The sequence below is a fragment of the Anomaloglossus baeobatrachus genome, chromosome 4, assembly GCF_048569485.1.
Source record: "Anomaloglossus baeobatrachus isolate aAnoBae1 chromosome 4, aAnoBae1.hap1, whole genome shotgun sequence".
NCBI lineage: Eukaryota > Metazoa > Chordata > Amphibia > Anura > Aromobatidae > Anomaloglossus > Anomaloglossus baeobatrachus.
In genome coordinates, this window is record NC_134356.1 from 512,772,012 (window position 1) to 512,794,911 (window position 22,900).

The following is a 22,900-nucleotide window of genomic DNA, read 5'->3' on the forward strand; positions in this document are numbered from 1 at the left end:
CAGTATATTCCAAGTGTGAAATAGATGATCACAAGCCATAGGAATGAGAGGAGGTGTGTGTCTGGCTCCAGAGATCAGGCTTTTTTCCTAGCAATGATTAACATGCAGCAGCCTCAGTTACTCTCCTCCTGTCAGGCTCTGCCGCTTGTCTGTAGGATGGCAGGAGCGAATTATCATTTTCTTACAGCAGCCTCTGCCATCACAGATAGCAGCTAAAAAAATGAGGTCAATTAAGCAATTTAGCTCGGACCACGGTAGACAGACACACAAAATGTAATTTAACTTATCACTCCATTACAACAGATGCAAAGCCACTGAAGAATAGCATGCTGCAGATTTGTTCTGGTCTATTTTCTACACGGATGGAAGTCTTCGAGGATATTCACCACATGATGAGATGAAAGACGTTAGCGCAATACATGGACTCCACATGCAGTCATTGCTTGGTATGGATAACAACACAGGTATGTAAACACCTGCATGATACAACTGGTGCAAACATGCACAAAATAAAGGACACAGCAGAAAAGGACTTCAGCAACAAGGAGCAACATATTTGTATGGAGAGATGAAAGCTGCATCCTACTGCCACCATGTACTACTTATAGACCTTCAGATTAGTGCCTTCAAGAAGGATTTCACACTACTGCTTGAGAAGAGACAGCATTTGTATAACGTTACCTGACAATCTGGACATACGTGATATATATATTAATGGGAATGTATACTTTATCTGTGAACCCCTTATTTTCACTGTCAAGAGATTTCGACAATCATCCAAACTCTTGGAGTGAGGATATTAATTTCCACAGCATGTGTATACAGTCTATAGGTGCGATGTTGGTGAGATATGACAGCAGGCATTCAGTGAGCTAAAAAGAAGTAATACAGGTAAATGCTATCATTTTGAGAATATTTCTGATGCCAATTAAACCAATAGTTCTGAGCTGGGGTAAAGGTCCAGATATTTGCGACTCATATGACCTACATATATACTAGAGCTGAATGTGTTACAGCATTTCAGTTCACATTCACCTGGAATAATAAAAAAAATACATTTTACACAAAGTTTTTATCTTAGTATGATAGTAAAGGTGCAGTCAGATGGCCATATAACTCGGACGAGGATCACATTGCAATGTTCGCACTGGCCAGCAGCTCTCCTGACCTGAGCATTGTTTTACGCAGCTCTCACGCTCGGGTCAGGAGAGCCACAGCCTGTCCGAGCATTGTGGTGTGATCCTTGTCCGAGTTATACCGCTGTCTGGCTGCACCCTAAAAGTAATTATTCTTTGGTTATTGTCAGCATAAAATTTTATGTAATATTTGTAATTTTATACATTGTTTAAATAACATATATAAAAAGTACAAGTCACAGACAATAGGGATGTGGTCATTTTATTACAAGTAGAGGTATAACAGTTTCAGTAAAAAATATATATACTGTACTTTTATGTATGTATATATATATATATATACATACATACATACATACAGTATATGTATATACTATATATATATATATATATATATATATATTCTTTTTAAAATGTAATTTTTTTTCCTATTTACTTTTGTTCTTCTAAATATCCTTGCTTGCAGACTTTGAATATAAACTCTCCTTGCTTGCTCCCAATAGATAATATGATGTGTACCAGTGATGTGACGGACACACAGATACAATTATTAAAGCTGTGCTGACTGTAGCGGTGAATGTGCTAGAGCCTCTTTCCCTCAGCACAAAACTTTCCCATCCCATGCTTTTATCTTTGTTCCCCCTCATATATAGCTCTCCAAATACTATAATGGCCCCCACATAGCCTTAAATATATTATAATGGGTCACACATAAGCCTTCATATATTAGAATATTAGTATAATGCACAACCATAGTCCCCCATGTATTATAATGCACCACCATAGTCCTACAGATATTATACTGAACTCCATATTCCTACATATATTATAATGAATTCCATAGTCCTCCATGTATTATAATGGACCCCATAGTCCTGCATGTTTATAATGCCACCCATAGTCCTCTATGTATTATAATGCACTACATAGTCCTCCTTGTACAAGATATCCCTCCAATTATTATAATGCACCTCCCATAGTCCTCCAATTATTATAATGCACCTCCCATAGTCCTCCATGTATTATAATTCACCTCATAGTTCTCCATATAGTATACTTCACCCCATAGTCTTCCATATATTATAATGCACCCCATAATTCTCCATATATTATAATGCACCTATAGTCTTCCATATATTATAATGTAGCCCCCATAGTCCTCCATATATTATAATGCACCCTATAGTCTTCAATATATTATAATGCAGCCTCCATAGTCCTTGATATTTTATTATGCAGTCCACATACTGTTTAATCCACCCCATAGGCCTCCATGTATTATTATGCAGCCCCAGAGTCCTCCATGTTTAATAATGCAGTCCCATAGTCCTTCATATTATATTATGCAGCCCCTATACCATTTAATGCACCCCATAGGCCTCCATGTATTATTATACACCCCCATAGTCCATCTTAAGGCTGTGTGCGCACGTGTGCTTTTTTCATGCTTTTACACTGCATTTTGCACCCCAGCGTAAAATCATGCGTCCTGTGTCCCAGCACAGTCTATGAAGATTGTGCATAATCCATCCGCACATTGTGTTTTAGAATGCAATGATTTGGCTGCTAAAATATTTTGCCAAAACGCTGCGTTCTAAAAAGCAACATGTCACTTCGTTTGTGCGTTCTGGATGCTTTCTCCACTCTGTCTATGGCAGAGCAAGCATCCAGAACGCAAGAATTCCGCATGAATTCTGCATGCACAATGCTTTAAAAACGCAGCTTTTCGGCTGCGTTTTGAAATGCACATGCAGTGACTTAAACGCTGCAGAATAGAACGCAGACGTGTGCACATATCCAGAAGCTGTTTTTCATGTTGTATTATGCAGCCCCCATACCATTTAATGCACCCCCATAGGCCTCTAGCCATCGTGTACTCACTGATTTAAAAAAAATAAATAAGTCCTCACCTCTCCTCATTCCCATCACTGCTCCGATCAGTGTACCTTGCTCTGCAGTCTCAGCTCAGCAGCGCGCAGTAGGGATGAGCACAGGCACAGGGGGAGAATGATGAAGGATGGAGTGGAGCTTTCTGCTCCATCCTTCATAATTACTTTGTGTGATTACAGGTGAGGGCCATGGGTAAGTGGGGCCCTGTGCCACTGCTGGTACCGGGCCCCCTGACTCGCGGGTCCCATAGCGGCCACGTGATCTGCCACTGAACAGCGCAGCTCCTCTCTCACTTAGGTAAGTCTGGTGATTCTCTGCAGCGTGTGTGCCGGGACCCAACCCTGCTGGGCCTGGTTGCAGTCGCGATCTCTGCGACCATACTCGTTACGTCCCTGCGTGTATCCATCACATGGCTAGGATAGACTGTTATCACCTGGGAGTAAGGATTGTGATGATAAAGAATTTATACTAGAAAATTAGATCGCATATCATTATACAATAAAAAAAAAACCTTTAGGGTATGTGACCATGATGTGTGTTACTTGCATTTTCGCTGCTTCAAAAATACAGCATTTTACAGTACAAGTGTGGCACCCTTCAGGCTTCAGTCGCCACAGGGTACTGCATCTCACAGAGGTGCGGTGCTCATCCCGGGTAAAGAGGAGGTCGGTGCCGGTTCACAACATCCATAACTACACATAAGCCAGTTGCCCTCTCACTGGGATGGGGTTAGGGTAGGGTCATTTAAGATGGTCACCATATCGTCTGCGGCCTCCCACCCACTAGCTCTGGGGCTCAAGTGGGCGGGGCGATTGATCTGAGGAGCAGGAGCCACACACACATATGAGGGAAGATAAACAACTGGGAACCAAGTGAGATGGAGGAGAACACGGTCGCTGAGGGTAGAGCTTATAGCTCCCTCAGTACCAGCGCACATGTCAGGATGCGGAGCCCTAGGCTGGTGGGCACTTCAAGGCCTGTCAGTAAAATCCGCCGGGTGGAGGATTTCAAGTCCTCTGGTCTACAACAGCGCCTGGGGCAAAGCCAGGAGCCGTGACCAACGGACTACCGCTGCCTGCTAGACAGGACGGGGAACATAACCACTCCTAGGACTCGGGTCCCTGTTTAGCTTGAAGTCGCATGGACTCACACAACAGAGTGCAGAGAGGAAGGACTCATGAAGTATCCCACCGGTACCGGCCCCCGAACTATTCGAGATCATCTGGAGCCCATCATAGCGGAGTCTGGCAGTCCAATGGCGGGAGCAACTCAGTGAGTAAACACCTTAAACTGCAACCGCTGTGTCATCTGTTACTTCCCGTGCCCCGCGCTTCCCACGCTGAGGTGGACAATTACTCTCAACATCCTCCCTGGTGCCTAGCTCTGCCTGTGGAGAGCTCCATCATTTGAGCTGCGTTACCATCTGCCCCAGCAGAGTGAGAATTTGCGCAGCGGCAGCTCCCATCATAGCCACACACCACAGGTGGCATCACGAGACAACTACTCCCATCATCCCCAACCTCTTCATCTTTATTGACACCGAAAGGGTCAAGGAATCGGGCCAGGGCACTGTGACAACCCAAACCGACACTGGCCTGGTGACGAGTAACCCCAGAGACCCCATGGGCAAAGGGAATTAATAGAAATCTCAAGTCCCCTTAGCTTCTTTTTTATCCTGTGTAAACTGACCTGCAGTGCATTTTTCTAAGCTGCAGCATGTCAGTTTATCTTATTGGTACACTGACTTTTCAGTGCGGAATTTTCCCTTGGACTAGCAGTAGATGCAGAAAATCCACATGTAAAAAGACGCATATGCATTTTTAATACACTTACGCAGCATAAACACATCAAAAACGTGTCTAAGCAAAACATATCAGGTATCAATAAAGTTGGTTGAAACACAAGCAGCAGAACAAACAGGAAGTTGCCCAAAGCATTAGTTCAATGTCCCAATACACGCAAACACTCATATACAGACAAACAAACAAAATGTAACAGATACAGCTTAATGGATGGTAAAAATATATTACAAAGAATAGATAGATACATAGATAGATAGATAGCTATCCTGCAACTATATATAATGTCGCAGTCCCCTACATATTATACACTTGCTTCCTTTAGTGCCTTTCATGTGGCATTAAAGGGATTTTAGCCTGGTTTAACCTAATAAATAAATAATTTTTAAAAAAAATGATGTGCGGTCCCCCTTATTTTTGATAATCAGCAAAGGTAAAGCAGACATCTGCGGGCTGATATTACCAGGCTAGAAATGTCCATGGTTATTGGGCCTTTACCAGCCTAAAAATAACAGCTCCCAGCTGCCCCAGAAGTGGTGCATCACATGCTGCGCAAATTCAAGCGCTTCGCTTCAGCTCTTCCCAACTGAACTGGTGCAGTGGCAATCAGGGAAATGGTTTTTGGGGTTGATGTCAGCTGTGTAGTTTCACCTGGCATCAAACCCAGGGTGAGACCCGCAACACACATCCGTTTAATTTGTATGTGTGCGGTACGTATTTGCACGTACCGGAGACACGTACACACGGAGACCCATGTTGTTCTATGGTAGATGGCACACACACGTAAAATCACACGGAACGTGTGTCCGTGTGATAAGTACGTGTGTGCGCTTTTCTACACAGACAACATGTCCGTTTTTGGCCTGCATCACGCAGGCATGGACCCACTAAAGTCTATGGGTCCGTGCCTGCACAGACCGCACACGGAGTATGTCCGTGTTCAGCACGTTTCGTGCATGTGCATTTTTACACTAGCGATCTTATTTTTTTTTTTTTTAAATTAAATTCAGTATACTTACCTTTTTTTCTGCTGTTCTCAGTCATACTTACATTGGCGCTCGATTTTTTTCTTCCCCGGCTCATACCACTCCCCGATCACCAGCGCGGCGAGGAACAGCTGTGCAGAGAATACGCGGCAACAATTACTTTGAAAATGCCGGCCGCTCATTAATCAATCTCGTATTCCCTGCTTTCCCCACCCACCGGCGCCTATGATTGGTTGCAGTCAGACATGCCCCCCACGCTGAGTGACAGATGTCTCACTGCACCCAATCACAGCAGCCGGTGGGCGTGTCTATACTGTGCAGTAAAATAAATAAATAAGTAAATAAAAAAAACGGCGTGCGGTTCCCCCCAATTTTAATACCAGCCAGATAAAGCCATATGGCTTTAGGCTGGTATTCTCAGGATGGGGAGCCCCATGTTATGGGGAGCCCCCCAGCCTATCAATATCAGTCAGCAGCCGCCCAGAATTGCCACATACATTATATGCGACAGTTCTGGGACTGTACCCGGCTCTTCCCGATTTGCCCTGGTGCGTTGGCAAATCGGGGTAATAAGGAGTTTTTGGCAGCCCATAGCTGCCACTAAATCCTAGATTAATCATGTCAGGCGTCCAACGATATCCACAAATGGAAATCTGAAAGACATAAAAAGAGAAAAGCAAAACAAGTGATTTTTCCTCATTCATCAATTTATTAGAAAGCAAAGTTCCCAGGTCCGACGTAGCCCAATGGTCTCATGACATTCCTGACATCACCGATCATCATTGTCCATGGTCTTGCAGAGCACAGAGAGAGCCGAAACTGACTGCTGCTCAAAGGCTATGGAGCCTTGTTCAACGGTTTTACAGTCTTTGATTCAGGTAATTGAGACACGCCATGAAAACCGCTGGACTACGACGAACCTGAGAACTTTGCTTTCTAATAGATTGGTGGGCAAGGGACAGCCTATTGTTTTTATCTCTCTCTATGTCTTTCAGGTTTCCAGTTGTGGACTACGTTGGATTCCCTGGACTACTTTGGAATCCCTGGGCTATGTAGGACCTGCAATTTTTATTTATTTTTTTTTTAAAAACAGGGAAATGTTTTTTCAAAGAAACTGTTTTTTTGTGTGTGTTTTTTACTTTTCAATTATTGAATTAGTAATGGGGTGTCTGATAGTTGCCTCTCTATTACTAACACCAGGGCTTGACACTGGCTGACACTACACAGCTGACATCATCCCCAAAAAAAATTACTGATTGCCACTGCAGCAGGACAATAGGAAAGAGCCAAGGTAAACTGCCAGAATTGGTGCATATAATGTGATGTATCACTTCTGGGGCTGCTATTTTCAGGCTGGGAAGGACTCAATAACCATGGACCTTCTCAGCCTGATAATATCAGCCCCCAGCTGCCTGCTTTACTTTTGCTGGTTATCAAAATTAAGGGAGATTTCACAACACTTTAAATTATTTATTTACTAGGTGAAACAAGGCAGACCCTTTAGTGCAACATGAAAGACACTAAAGGGTGCAAGTGTATAATATTTTGGGGGTTTGGGAAATTATATAGCTACAGGGTATCTATCTCTTGCTCTATTCTATCTAATATATGTCTATCCTCTGTCTAGCTATATCATTATATTTTTTGTGGGTCAGTGTGTCACTATGTGTGGGATATGAGCAGTTATAGTGTTTGTTATGAGATAGTGAAGGTTATAATTATGCATGATTTTATACCACTGTAATCTGTAATAATAAACGTGTTTTTTTTTCTTTCAGCAACTTCCTGTTTGCTCTGCTGCCTGCATTTCAACCGACTTTATTAAGACAAAATCATGTGCATCAAAAACACATCAAAAACACATGAAGATTAGTCTGAAGGCCAAAACATCAGCATCAGTAATATTTAAAGCATCACTCCAGCATTTTTTTCTTTCATTTAAGTGCTGGAATAGTGCTTTAAATCTAAAGGTCCCGTTACACGCAACGACATATCTAAACGATATATCGCCAGGGTCACGGATTCCGTGATGCACATCCGGCATCGTTAGCGGCGGCGTTGCGTGTGACACCAAAGAGCGACCGTTAACGATGGAAAATACTCACCAAATCGTCCATCGTTGACACGTCGTTCCTTTTCAAAAAATCGTTGATTGTTGAGGACGCAGGTTGTTCGTCGTTCCCGAGGCAGCACACATCGCTATGTGTGACACCTTGGGAACGACGAAATACAGCTTACCTGCGGCCGCCGTCAATGAGGAAGGAAGGAGATGGGTGGGATGTTACGGCCGCCCATCTCTGCCCCTTCGCTTCTATTGGGCGGCCGCTTGGTGTCGCCGCTGTGACGCCACACAAACTGCCCCCTTAGAAAGGAGGCAGTTCGCCGGCTGCAGTGAAGTGTGACGGCTCCTAACGATATTGTGCGCCACGGGCAGCGATTTGCCTGTGACGCACAAACGACGGGGGCGGGTACGCTCGCTAGCGATATCGCTAGCAATATCAATGCGTGTAAAGCCCCCATAAGTCTCCTTCCCCGTGTCTTATACTTACCCTCCGACTGCTTCACCATTTTTGTCATCGTTCCAGTCCTGTTGGTCAATCTTGTGTCCAGAAGTCAGAAGTTATGTCACAAGTGCTCAATACAAGTCTATGACAGCCAAAACAAGCGTCTCATACACTTGCATTGAGTTGAGGCCTTTGGCTCACTCTTTGAAACAGTGGAGCTGCTAGCAGGTTACAAATCGCTGGAGACCGACCGTAGCGGCAGTGATAGACGATGAAGCCACTGGATGGTGAGTATAAAACAGTGGGCAGATAATAAGATAAAACCTCTTCACCAACCACCAATTTTCTGTTTTTTTCTCCCTTTCTTCCAAGAGCCATAACTTTTATTTTACCGTCAATATGGCCATGTGAGGGCTTGTTTTTGTGGGATGAGTTGTACTTTTGAACGAAACCATTCATTCTGACACATTTTATACTGGAAAATGGGAAAAAAATTCCAAGCGCAGTGAAATTGCAAACAAAGTGCAGTTCCACAATTGTCTTTTGGGTTTTTTAATTGTCATGTTCACTATGGTAAAACTGACCTGACAGTGTGATTCTCCAGATCACTTCAATTTCATATTTACACGTATATATATTTTTTTATTTAAGTGGTGAATAAATTAAGAAATTCTTAAAAAAAAAAAAAGAATTGCGCTTTTGTTGCCATTTTACGAGACTTGTAAGATTCTCATTTTTCGGTATCTGGGACTGTGTGAGGGATTATTTTTTGCGTCCTGAGCTGATGTTTTTCTTTATACCATTCTGGTGTAGATGTGATGTTTTTATCGCCTCCTATTGCATTGTTACATTGACCAAACAAATATAATTATGGAATTTTATTTTTTTTTCTTATTAAGCCTCTTACCAATCAGATTCATTTATTTTAGATTTTGATGGGGCGTTTCTGAATATGACAATATAAAATATGGGTATTTTTTTTAATTTTTTTATATAAAATGGGGCAAAAGTGGGGTAATTTGAACTTTTGTGGCTTTTTTATACTTTTTATTGTTTTTACTAGTCACCTTGGGGGGCTTAAAGCCGGTATACTCCAATTGCCTCTTCTGTACAAAGCAATTCTTCAGCACCGCTCTGTACAGCACAAATGCTGATCTCCTGTGAATGCTGGTGCTCATAAGCATAAAATAAGCATAGGAGTCCAGAATTAAACTCGTTGTTATCAGTAAACTTATAATAGTTACAGAAATCAATAAGAGGAATTAGATGTTTCTGCACCATAACAATGACTTTTATTAAAGGATTATTCTCCAAATATCAAGCTAGCCCATATGCACAGGATTAATGATTTAAGAATAACTTGCTTGGAACCTTCAGTGATCTTAAAGGGAACCTGTCACCACTTTTTAGGCCAATAAGCTGCGGCCACCACCACTGAGCTCTTATATACAGCATTCTAACATGCTGTATATAAGAGCCCAGGCCACTGGTTAGAACATAAAATACACTTTATAATACTCACCTAGAAGGTCGCTCCGGTGCACAACAGTCGGATGGGTGGTGCCGTTCTCTGGGACCGGCGCTTCCCCTTTTGGCCATCTTGGTCTTACTTATTCTGAAGCCGTGATGCATGACACGTGTCGCGGGCGGAGGAGGGGACGCTGTGCTCACCCACTGCTCGGGTCCGGCTGCTGCTGCTCGGTGGTGGCTCGAGCGGTGGGCCGGATCCCGGGGACTCGAGCGGCGTTCCTCGCCCGTGAGTGAAAGGTTTATGGTTTAGGGATATTGTCCGTGACGCCACCCACGGTTGTGGTGAGGTTGTGACACCACCGCTGCTCTGGACGGGGATCCCGGGAGCGATGACAGGGAGCAGCTTGGATGTTGGTTGTCCCCTCCGTGGGTAGGGGGGTTGGTTGTCCCGGGGCCCGAGTGAGGGTTAGGGATAACAGGCGGGTTACGGGGCCTGGTGAGGTGCAGGGTCGCGGGGGGAGCGCTGTGCCGCACGGCACGGTGGTACTCACTCAGCCAGTAATTTACACGGAGTCTCTGGTCAAACAAACGGCTGGATGGACGGGTCCCACAGACGGCTGCGGTTGTTCTCCTCCCGGTAGGTTGATGGTGACTGCCTTTCCCTGCACCTGTGTTGTGTTTACGGTTCCAATGGCTTCCCACCGGTAACCCGCTCCCTAGCTTGGATGGATGCTGAGGGAGCCCCTTTTGCCCGCAGGCTCTGGCCCTTTGAACTGTAGCCTTGGCGGTGACTGTGTTTCCCTTTACGGTGTGAGCTGTTGCCTTCAATCGGGTCTTGACTGCTGGGAAACCCCGGAGGTTCCCTTTGCTAATGGATTTGACCAGTTTTACGGCGACTCCTAGCCTGGTCGGGGTCCGTAGGCCCTGCTGGATGGTGCTGGCTTCTCTTCACTACCTGATCCGGTACCGGCGGGCCACCGTCCGTCCCCGGTCCTTACGGTTCACTCCAATCAGCCTCTCCTGCAGACGGTCACCACCGTCTGCCAACCTTGCTGTATGTGCCCGGGCCACGCACCCGGACACCGTCAGTCTCCTCTACTACCACTTCCCTAACTCCACTCCAACTCGAAACTGATCCCTTTTCCCACCTCCAGGACTGTGAACTCCTCGATGGGCGGGGCCAACCGCCTGGCCCACCCCCTGGTGAGGACATCAGCCCCTGGAGGAAAGCAACAAGGATTTGTGTTTGACCTAGGTGTGCCTAGCCGGGGTGTGGGGTGTGTTGGTGTAGTACCTGTGATGTCCTGGCTTGTCCACAACACGTCTACGTCATATCCACGCACCGGCATTGAGTTCCTGCGCAGGCGCACTTTGATCTGCCCTGCTCAGGACAGATCAAAGTATTGGAGTGCGCCTCCGCAGGACTTCAATGTTGGCATGTGTTTATGGCGTAAACGCGTCATGCACTGCGGCTTCAGAATAAGGAAGACCAAGATGGCCGAAAGGGGAGACGCTGGTGCCAGAGAACGGCGCCACCCATCTGACCAGTCTGCATCAGAGTGACCTCTTTAGTGAGTATTATAAAGTGTTTTTTATGTTCTACCCAGTGGCCTGGGCTCTTATATACAGCTTGTTAGAATGCTGTATATAAGAGCCCAGTGGTGGTGGCCGCAGCTTATAGGCCGAAAAAATGGTGACAGGTTCCCTTTAGGATCATGGTTTTGGAAGCCTGAGAATGGGGCTGTACATTCCCATTCTTAATGAAGTGAAGATGAGCATGGTTGCCTATATTTCTGCCGTAAACAACTGAGTGCAGTGCTTGGCAGCCCTGGAGACAATGAATGGAGCAGAGGACAAGCCTATACACTATTCAGAGGAGCGCTACAGATCCCCACTTTCAGGTTTCCGAGTGCTTTACTTTTGAATTGGTTAGAGCCCAAGATTTGGACCACAGTGAGGCGAAGCATGTGCTCCAATCAGGATAGGGTTGACATAGCCCTGTTGTCAGGTTCCAGAGCCCCTATCTATGAATCTCTGGAGGGGGGGTCTCAGGATTTAGACCTCAGCTATCAGCAAGTTATACCCAATCCTCCTGAAATGGGAAAACAATTGAATTTTTGGGATTAACCCTTTAACTGCTCCACACCAAGATTGAAAAGGGGACTTACTATTCCCAAATATGATATACAGTGTGAGCTAACGCAGTATATATGCCACTATAAACTGTACTGTAACCTTTTAGGATCACTTAAAGGGAACCAACCAGCAGGATTTTCCCATATAAAGTACAGGCAGTACAGGCCATAGTGGCGCTAGCATGGTGAATAAAATTATACCTTCAGTTTTCAGAATGTATTTCTGATTCCAGAAAAAACTTTCAGAAACGACCAGAAATTGGTGCATTTTTCAAACTGACGTGTGCAAAGGGGCCTTTGTGGGTCGGGTCCTCTGTGTAAACTCCTCCTCCAGCGTCTCCATTAAAATGTCGGCACGGATAGAAAAAAAAAATAGAAAAAAAAATTTGACCTGTGACTGTGTCGATGCCACTCATAGTCTTCTCCACAGTGTCTTCAATAAAATGGCACCGGAGATTGTGGTACACGCATAGGCTGACTCCAATGCCATTTTAATAAAGACATCATCACACTAGCAATACACATGCGCCGCCAACAGCGGTAATAGTGGTGCAGCATGAAATTGAAATAAAGGAAAAGAGGCAAGCCAGGAGAACACTGGAAGAGTAATCTACATAGAGTTACTGACTAGAGTTGAGCGATGTTCGAGGTTCGCCAATTTCATGTTTGAGTGATTTTGGGGGTGCTTGAGATCGAACTCGAACTAAAGCTCTTTGCTAAAAGCTCGACAGTTCGAGTTACATTCGAGAACAGTTAGATCACCAAAAGCAGGGCTTTTTACAGCTACAGTGTGCAGGGAGACATCGCTGGCAGCTTGTGTAAGCTGGTAACCAATGTAAATATCGGGTATCCAAGCAAAGCGCTTTGCTTGGTAACCCAATATTTACTCTGGTTATGTGTGCAGGGAGCCGACACTTCCCTGCTTGGCTCCTCCCCCTCCTACACTCGGCATGTACACACACACACACACTCACACTCACCTGTCCCCAGCCATGCAGTCCCCGTCACTCACGTCCTCAGCGCCACATGGCCCCGCTAGGCTCCACTCACTTCGCACTCCGCCGCCTGCACACATGGCCCCACTAGGCTCCACCCACTTCACACTCCGGCTGCACACATGGCCCCACTTGGCTCCACCCACCTCGCACTCCGCACACATTACCACGCTTAGTTCCACCCACCTCGCAATCCGCACAAATTACCCCGCTCGGCTTACCTGCGGTGATGAAGTCCTGCCCTCCTGACCTCAGCGCTGTCACTGTTCTCCATGGCCGCCACTTGTCACATCCCCTCCTCTCGCTGCCGACCCGAGACTGTGACTAGCGGTGATGTCACAGGCTCCCGTGATACTTAGCTGTGAAGGCGGCGGTCATTGAAGTCAGTGACAGCTCTGCTATCAGCAGTGCAGGAGATCGTCACCGCAGGTAATGTACCTCGCTCCTGACAGCAGCACCTGTCATGCCCTGCAGTGACCTGGGCTGACCTATTGATGTTAGCTCAGGTCACTGCTTTGCTCTCCCAGCCAATATAGAACATTCTGTTCTTCATTGACTGGGACAGTGACTATGGTATGGATCGTCATGGGAACCCCTTGGATTACAGCAGACCTGGATTTGTTTTTCTTTCTAATAAATTGGTGAAAGAGTGAATGTGTTGGGGAGTGTTTTTTCAAATAAAAATGTGTTTGTCGTAACGGATCGGTCGTGTGAATGTAGCCTTATTCTGATCTGCCGTTTATAAACAGCAGGCAGAAATAAGTGAATAGCACCCCCCCAGCATCAGAAAATCTCCGGGGTTTCAGGGGTAGCTGAGACCCTGGAGATCATGATTCAGGCCGGTTTTTCTGGTCCCCGCTCACGTGATCACCGGTATGCACCGTATACCAATGATCACGTTACAGTAAATGACAGCGCCGGTAAAAAATTATTTATCTCCCATCTAGCATGAACAAACATGTCAGATGGGAGATAAATCTCCTCCCCAGTCCTCTCCGGTCCCCCGGTGTCAACAAAGTGCCCCCCTTCCCTGACCCCCTCCCGAAAATCCAAGATGGCCGCGCGCACAGCAGCGCACCGACCGCATTCACCCTACTCCTCTGATTTCTGTCGCATGTGCCATGACACATGCAACAGAAAACTCCCCCCCCAGGCCCTGCCAGGTCACCCCCTATTATCCCACCGGTGTTCCCCGGTGTCCCACGGTACCTGTGCAGCGTTGATCCCCAGCAGCCCCCTCCTTCACAATAGACGCTGCCGCATGCACAGAGCGGCTGTCAGCTCAGCTTCCTGTGTTCAGACACAGTGAGTGGCGGTAACCATGCATCTGTAAGCAACTTCAATGCCCTGCTCATGAGGTAAGGAACATAGTTGATCAGGAGAGCTATACATTTCCAAATGGAGGTATTTGACTTTATAGTTGCCCTGCTGAACGACTACCAAAAATGAAAGTCCGTTAATACGCCACAAGAAAACACATCTAAATAGCGAGCTTTGTTGTTTAGTATTCATTCAGCTGGATAACTGGACTTAAAGGGGTATTCCATCTCCAAGATCCTATCCCCAATATAAAGTAGGTGGAATAGCAATAATATCAGCAAATACCAATATTTGGAAATGTAGAATAGTTCTCCTGATTAGGCATGCCCTTATCTCATGAGTAGGGCATTGCAGCTTTGGTAGCAACAGTTACGACATGGACTGCTGCTATTGACCCGGGGGGCATTTTTTGTATTGCTAGATAAGGGTAATCCAAGCAGCTACTGGCTGCTAACCCCCACTGCTTGGTGTTACCTTCACTGTCAATGGGAAATCAAGGGAAGCATTTTTTATTTTTTTTTACCAAAAAACTAAAAAAAAAAAATGACGTGAGCTTCGCCATATTTTTGTATGCTAGCCAGGGACAGCAGGCAGGTACGGGCTGTCCCCAACCCCCAGCTGTCTATTTGTACCCAGCTGGGAACTAAAAATATAGGGAAGCCCTTTTTTTAATTATTTCATGAATTTCATGAAATAATTAAAAAAAAAAAGCGACGTGGGCTTCGCCCCATTTTTGTGTCCAGCCGGGTACAACTAGGCAGCTGGGGATTGGAATCCGCAGCACAGGTTAGCCCGAGGTTTCTGGGCGCCTCTGCTGCGAATTGCAGTCCGCAACCGCCCCAGAAAATGGCGCTCTCATAGAAGCGCCATCATCTGGCGCTGTATCCAACTCTTCCAGCTGCCCTGGTGACTGTGGCTCGCTGGGTATTAATGAGTTAATACTAGCTTTGTTTTACTAGCTAGTATTAAACCAGAGATTCTTAATGTCAGGGAAGTTTGACCCGGCCATTAAGAATCTCCAATAAAGGGTTAAAAAAAAAAGTCACCACACAGAGAAAAAATACACACTTAGAGACTCCATGTTTATTGCTCCCTGTCACCCCTCCACGATCCATGCTCTTCTGTCTTCTTTCTCCTTCAACCCATGCAGCTCTGCTACATCAGGCTTCACTGCATGGGAGAAAGACGCTGCTGCCCCGTGCAGAAATCACTCAGTGAGAGTGACCACAGGCTGCCGGCTGTTAGCGGTGATTTCACCACTCACAGCCGGGTTACCATAGCAACGGTGCTCCGATCACGTGATTCCCGGTGCCGCTATTCACCGGCTGTGACAGCCAGTCCTTGCATGTGGGCTGACTCTGTAAAGAGCACCCCATGCAGGAACGGGGAGTCCTCCGTGTGCCAGAGCACTATCGCTGGTACGCGGAGATACACAAACGATCACCACGTACTGGAGAGATGCACTGACAGGACCTAGGACAGGACATGACGTCTAGCCATGTGACCAGTCTGTAGCCAATGAGAAAATAGACACGTGACTGGTCACATGGCTATTTTGACGTCACGATAGGTCCAGTCATCACTGCTGGTTACCGGGAGGACGCAGCGATTATCGGAAGGAAAAGCTGCGGGAGACAGAGTGCAGGAAGTGTTATGGCAATGTTTATTAACTGTATGTGTACATTTATAATGTATTTTTATGTGTTTGTGATTGCCTCCCATTGTTTTCAATGGGGTTCGAGAGGTTCGTCGAACGGCTCGTCGAACGGGGCACCGTTCGATGAACCGAACCGAACTCGAACTCTAGGGTGTGGCTCATCTCTATTACTGACCCATAAAGGCCCACATCGCTGCACATGTCAGTGAAAGAATGCACCAATTTCTGGATCTTTATGAACGTTTTTTTTCTGCAATCAAAGATCTAACCTGAAAAGTGAAGGTATGATTTTTGTTCACCATGCTTACACCAGTATGGCATTTACTTTACATGGGAAAATCCTAATGGTTGGTTCCCTTTAATCAAAGCAAAATATGACAAAACACATGCAATCCTAATATGACATATAATAACGGCTATGTCTGGTGCCTGTGTGTCATTAAGCCTGATCCATATAGAATACAGTATGTAAAGCACTCAGTGCAATCCAGCAATGTGACAAAGCTACGAGCCAGTAAAATAGTAATTTACACTCCATTTATTCATGTGATAACACACGGTCTCTCTTGCCTCCTTTGCAGGATGCTGAAATTGCTTAGGAACACTCTTGGGTCCATTTCTTTAAAGCATAACACAGCTCGCAGATGTGACTTTAATGCTGTTTGCAAGCCTCAAGGTTCCTAAATGCATAATCAACCTTTTTTCTAATTTGGTTATCTAAGTACATGAAATAGTTATCACTTGACTACTGGAGTCATTTCCATTTCTAGGAGTGGGCAAGTAATTTTCCCAAGGGTCCACGTGAGGCTGTGACTGTTATGGATGGACGAACGAAAAGGATGAGCTTAATTCTACTCAATGATCTATTAATAATGTATTACTTAATAATAATAATAATAATAATAATTCTATGTCTTAATATTGTTGAGAATTGAGTATGTTGCCTAGCTGCTACATTTAATACATGTTACATTACATGTGATGATAGTGCTGATTGTAATCTGTATTCTTATCACTAGCAGCTAATCAAAGCCATGTCATTTACTGCTGCTTGAAGAGTTCATAAATCATACTGCTCCTGTTATTCAGTCTTAGTATAACATAGATTTACCTGGTCAGATGGGATTCTAAGGCTATATTCATACTTGTATTTTTGCAGCTTTTTTTTTTTGCATTTTTTTTGTCCAATTAAAAGGTGCTCTTTACAGTACCAGCAAAAGCTATGAGATTTCCAAAATCTCAAACACATACTTAATTTTTTTAATCCAATCCTTATTGAATTGGAGAACTGCAGCATTTTTAAAGTCTGCAGCATGTTAATTTCTTCAGCATTTTTGCTGCAATATTTTCACAACTAGAAAGCGCAAAAATGCTTAGTTATGTTTTTACAGAGTTTTTGTGGAATTAAGCTAACATTATTAAACAGGTACTGTAGACAAATCACATAAGTAATCTGCACTAAGAAAAAACACAACAAAAATGCTGTAAAATGGGCATTAGTAGGTTTGGGCTGGTTACATTTTTTTTTCTACAAAAACAGAACGTGTGAACATAGCCTTACCATCTTTCACATGGTCTCTATTCTTGTCATCATTTTTGACTGTCTTCATCACAATCCCAGGATCTGTCTAAATCTTAGTTTTTTGTCACAATCCTGCTCCCTTTCTTTCTCCGTCTGTTCTATGGCCCCCATTCACCAAAACTTTTACACCAGAAAACTGATGTAAAAACATTTGAGAAGTCACAGCATTTTTGCGTAAAAATGTTGTGACTTTTGTCCTTTTCACCTCTGGTTTGGCCAGCTCTGCCAAAATGGGTGGAGATGGGGAAGGATGTTGGCATGATGGAGGCATTATATCACAGCTCATCTAATTATGCCAGAAATCTTACAGTCGTCCCTGACTAGAGTAAGATTTGTGGCGAGGAACACAAATTGACATGACACTTGTCAGACACTCCTGAATCATGAAGAGTTCTCTTTAGGAACCAAAGGTGTCTGACTACACCACGGCTCGCCATCAAATCTGTTGTGAAAATTCGATGGGATTGATGAATTCGGCCTTAATTTTTTTCCCATTTTCACTTTCTTCTGTCAATCATATTCCTTCTGCCCTTCCCTTTGTTCTCCAATGTCATGCACACTTCACCTGCATCCAAAGGTCAGGTCTACATGTCTAGACGGGTCAGGTCTACAGCGTGTAGATGGGTCAGGTCTACGGGTCAGGTCTACGCGTCTTCACAGGTCAGGTTTGCACTTTGATGCTGCAGCCACTGCCACATTATGTTTCATTTCCAGCCCCTTGTTGTCCAGATCCACAGTATGGACAAGAACAGCCAAGAGGTCAGATGGGCCTAAGGCTATATGCGCACTTTGCGTCATCCTACTTGCTTTTCAAAACGCATATTTTTGCTTAAATTGTCTTTTGTCAATTTGGTCTTTTTCCCTAAGATGCATCTTAAACGCATCTGTTTTTGGTCCGTTTTTGTCGCTTTTTACTTGCTTTTTCATTGCATTTTGAATTAATAAATCTTGTGTTTTGGATGCTTCAATCTGGATGCGTTTGACACAAAGAAACATGTTATAATAAAGTTTAACATTGTTCAATTATTGTCGGAAAAAAAACAAAAAAACCCCAATACAAATCTACTGATGTCATTTCCGACTTGCTCATAATCATCTAATTCTGCTATTTTTGGATATGTTATGCGACAATGCCAAATACCTTGGGAACGTTATGATTGAAGAGGTCGCAGAGGCATTGTTTGCTTTTAATCCTGATGTTATTAAATCGGCGAAGAAGGCAACAGGTTTGTTCCTCTAAAATATTTATATTTAAACTTTAAAAATATTACAATATGTTTTTATATTTTTATTATTTATCAAACAATATTTGTTTACAATATTTTTTATATAAATCAGCAACAGACGTCACGTGGAATGTGGATTCATCCACTTTTACAGGAGTGTGATGTAAAAGGCCATTTTGAATGGCCATTTTGAATAGGTACAATTGTAACTATTCCTTTTTTAAATTGCAATAACTTTTTTTTTTTTCAAAAAGCCGTAGAGGGCTGAAATTTCGTGACATCTCAGCAGTTTTGGTCCAGAATATATTGGCAAAATTTCAATAAAATATCTCTACCCCCTTCCGAGATAAGGGGTCGAGAAATTTTGGCAAAATTATGCAGCCTGACAAAGGTTAAGAAAGTAAGTATAATTTGCTTACCAAGATTAAATTTATAAAATTATTCAAAAGCAAACCTGATATAATTTTTTTTTTATTTTATTATAATTTTTTTAATCATAAAATTAACAATTTTAATTTGTGGTTTCAAAAATAAAATGTTTTAAAATGAATTAACAAGTAGTTTGACATGTAATATTTGTTTTTGGTTTTTTTTTTACAAAAACCATCAGGTATGAGGATACATTTATATCATTTTGTCATCTTCCAATACATGGATTTGATGAGTTATTATGCTTTATAAGGGGCCAAATAACCCATGCTGACACATACATGCGTCAAGCGATATCCACAGAAGAGAGACTACTTGTGACGTTAAGGTTAATTTTAAAAATGTATTTTAAAAAATAAATATTATTTTCAATTATAAAAAAAAACCAAAAAAATATTATCATTAAAAATATTTATATTTAACTTTACAGATTCCTAGCAACTGGAGAAAATTACTCCTCTCTACATCTACAATTCAGACTAGGAAAAACCACCATTTCGGAAATAATAATTGAAACGTGCAGCAATTTGGAACACTCTCCAGCCTATAGTAATGCCAACCCCCACAGAAGAAAGTTTGCTCAAGGTAGCCCATGATTTTGAGCAAGTAGCTAATTTCCCACATTGTATAGGGGCCATAGATGGGAAACGCATTAGAATCCAAAAACCACCAAGGTCTGGTTCCCACTTTTTCAATTACAAAAAATGTTTCTCTATTGTTTTAATGGCAGTTGCCAATGCATAATATAATTTTATTGCAACAGATGTTGGAGCCCATGGAAGTACTGGGGATTCCAGGATCCTACAAAATTCACAAATTGGTATTCAAATCATTAACAACTCAGAATCCATACCATCACCAAATCCATTACCTGGATCAGATGTACCTGTCCTTTATGTGTTTGTGGCGGACGAGGCATTCCCCCTTCTGCCAAATCTTTTGCGCCCCTTTCCACGTAGAGGATTAGATGTAAGACGCCACATTTTCAATTACAGATTGAGCCGAGCAAGGAGATATGTAGAATGCAATTTTGGCATAATGAGTAGCCAATGGAGCATTCTACATACACCAATACAGTTAAATATTTCTACTGTTGATAACGTTATTAAAAGTTGTTGGGTTCTACATAATTTCCTTAGAAAATTCAGATTAGAAATAAATGAGGAAAATCTGCCTTCAAATTTCCTCCCTGGTATATCAATATCTGGCCGATCTAACAATTCTGGATTATCTGTGAGAGAACAATTTAATGAATATTTCATGAGTGATGTGGGTGCCTTACCATGGCAATACAACTCTGCAGGAGTAGACCCCCCTTGCTAACAATTAACTATTTTAAATAAATTACAAAAAGATTTAAATTTGTAATGAAATCATATATTTTTATATATATATATATATATATATATATATATATATATATATATATATATATATATATATATTATGAAACAAATAATGTATTAGTTTGACTATTCTTCACAGTTCAAATTTAAGCATACAAATCTGTTATTCTTTTTTTATTTAAAAAAAAAAAGACAAATTAACAAAACATATATATGTAAATTAAAAGTTATTTTTCTTGCCAAAAATTATTTGTTTGTCATTATTTAAGCAGACCTTTTTTTTTAAAACAAATTTTGTTTGCAAATAGTGATTTTTACCTTTTCATCAAGGCTGGGAAAATAGTTCATTAGTAAAAAAGCTAGACATAGGTTCGTTTAGTCTATTCCTCAAATTATGTGATTGATGTAAATTGTCAGGAAAAGAATGACCATAATCTTTGCTTTGGGAATTTGGAAAAAATGTTTGGTTACTTTGGGCAATATATGTATCTTTATAATCTTGATAATGAGCAACTCTGGGATTTTGCTTTGGTAACTGATTTTGAGATGGATTTACCATTATTGGATTGTTTTTTTGGTCAAAAGCTTTTTCACAAAGATGAACTAATTCCCCACCAGATTTAAATGGTCCATCATCCTCAAAGCATGCCAGTAAACCATAGATGGCAGTCATACATGCAGATTTTCTTTTTTTGTCAGAAAAATTTCTAATTCTACAGGCAACACTCATCGCAAAATTGTCAAATTGGTCATCTTGTGTTGCTGATTTCAAAATTTCGATAGTTTGATTTGTTAAATGATCTTGTGGTTGCTCTTTTCCAATTTGTTGGCTTTTTTTTTGTTTCTAGGTTTCTGATACCTCATTGTTTGAGGTTCTGGATTTATGGCTGACACAGATGCCTCCAAATTGATCAGCTCCAAATCGGGTTCATGATTTTTGTCAGCCTGTGTAATTTCATCAACATTTGATTCATTCTGAGTGGTGTTTTGGTCTGGTTTTTTTTATTGATTTTCCGTTATTGTTAGGTTTTGCGGTGCAATATTTCCCTCCGTCCTTTATAAAAAATAAAATTAAAAAAAAAAATATTAAGAATTTATTTATTTTAATAAATTGATAAAGCATCTTTAAGCATAACGTATATGAAGTGTGGGGTAAAAACTTACTGTTGCAAAATTCGTCCAGAACTTAAAAATTTTAACTCATTGTAATAAATAAAATTTGGTTTAACTGGTGATGAGCCACCTTTCCCAGATTCAAAACGTATCTTGTTAAATCTGTCCCTGACCGTCCGCCAACGCTTCCGTACATCATTTTCTGTATGAATAAGTATAATATTACATGACTATTTTCAAAAATTTAAAAACCTATTTTTTTTTTAAAAAAACACAAACAAAAAAAACAAAAGAAAAAGGTCAAAAAAAAAAAATCTGTAAAAAATCACATACCTATTTTATTCTGCAGGGCTTGATTGGCCTCATGCCACTGCGGATATAATTCTTTACATATTATTATCCAGCAATCTCCACGTTTCGTTCAACCTGGGTGTTTTGATATTGTAAAAGTTAATTATTAATATCCAATTTACGGACTAATGCTGTATTATATGGTAGTGTTTTGGTTTTTTTTTTGTTTTTTTTATTTAAAATTTATAATAATTAATAAAACTGAAAATATAAATATTTGGCAAAATTTAAATTAAAAAAACCCAAAAAGATTACACAAATTTAAGGTTAATAAATTTTGGGTATTAGAGATATAACATGACATATATTAATAACAAGGTGTCAAAATATTACTATGGTCATTGTAAATTTATTTAACTAACACAATCATGGCAAAAAAAAAAAAAAATTTAGAATAGTTAATTCCTTACTAGTGATGAGCGAGTACTAAAAAGCTCGGGTGCTCGAAGCTCGGGCCGAGCCTCCCAAGATACTCGTGTACTCGGCCCGAGCAACGAGCCCAATGTTATCCTATGGGAGACCCGAGTATTTTTGTGAAATGACCCGCCGGCAGCATGGAGAAACCCTAAAAATGTCACAAAAGTCTCAGAAGAGTGCTCAAATGACATGGCAACAGCATGGGGAAGACCCCTTGAAGCATTTATCACTGAAAAGTCACAGCTGTGAACAATTTTGTCCGCGTTTTACGCCATTTTTACGGACTCACCAGAAAACCTTCCAAAATGACCCCAAAATCATTTTTCATGGCGGAAATGTTAAGGGCACATACCCAATAGTGAGATAGAGCTGGTGTATGTTACTTTTTGAGATTAATACATGAAAGATTTTACGTGAAAACATTGTGTGGCACTCCGATGTCCCTGAGAAGAGACGTACATGAAGGCCTCTTGAGTCTAATGTGCCCATTTTGAGGAAGTGAGTCTTTGTAGTATTTTCCTTTGCCAGGGCAGTCCAAAATTGT

The 22,900-nt window shown here is 42.2% G+C and overlaps 1 long non-coding RNA gene across 1 annotated transcript; it reads left to right on the top strand.

The window, feature by feature from the left end:
- Positions 1-77: 77 nt before the first annotated feature.
- LOC142301756 (uncharacterized) lies at positions 78-21,521 on the top strand. Its single transcript, XR_012752877.1, has 3 exons — positions 78-891; positions 19,560-19,714; positions 21,324-21,521. It is a non-coding gene; the product is annotated as an uncharacterized LOC142301756 (long non-coding RNA).
- The last annotated feature ends 1,379 nt before the right edge of the window (positions 21,522-22,900 follow it).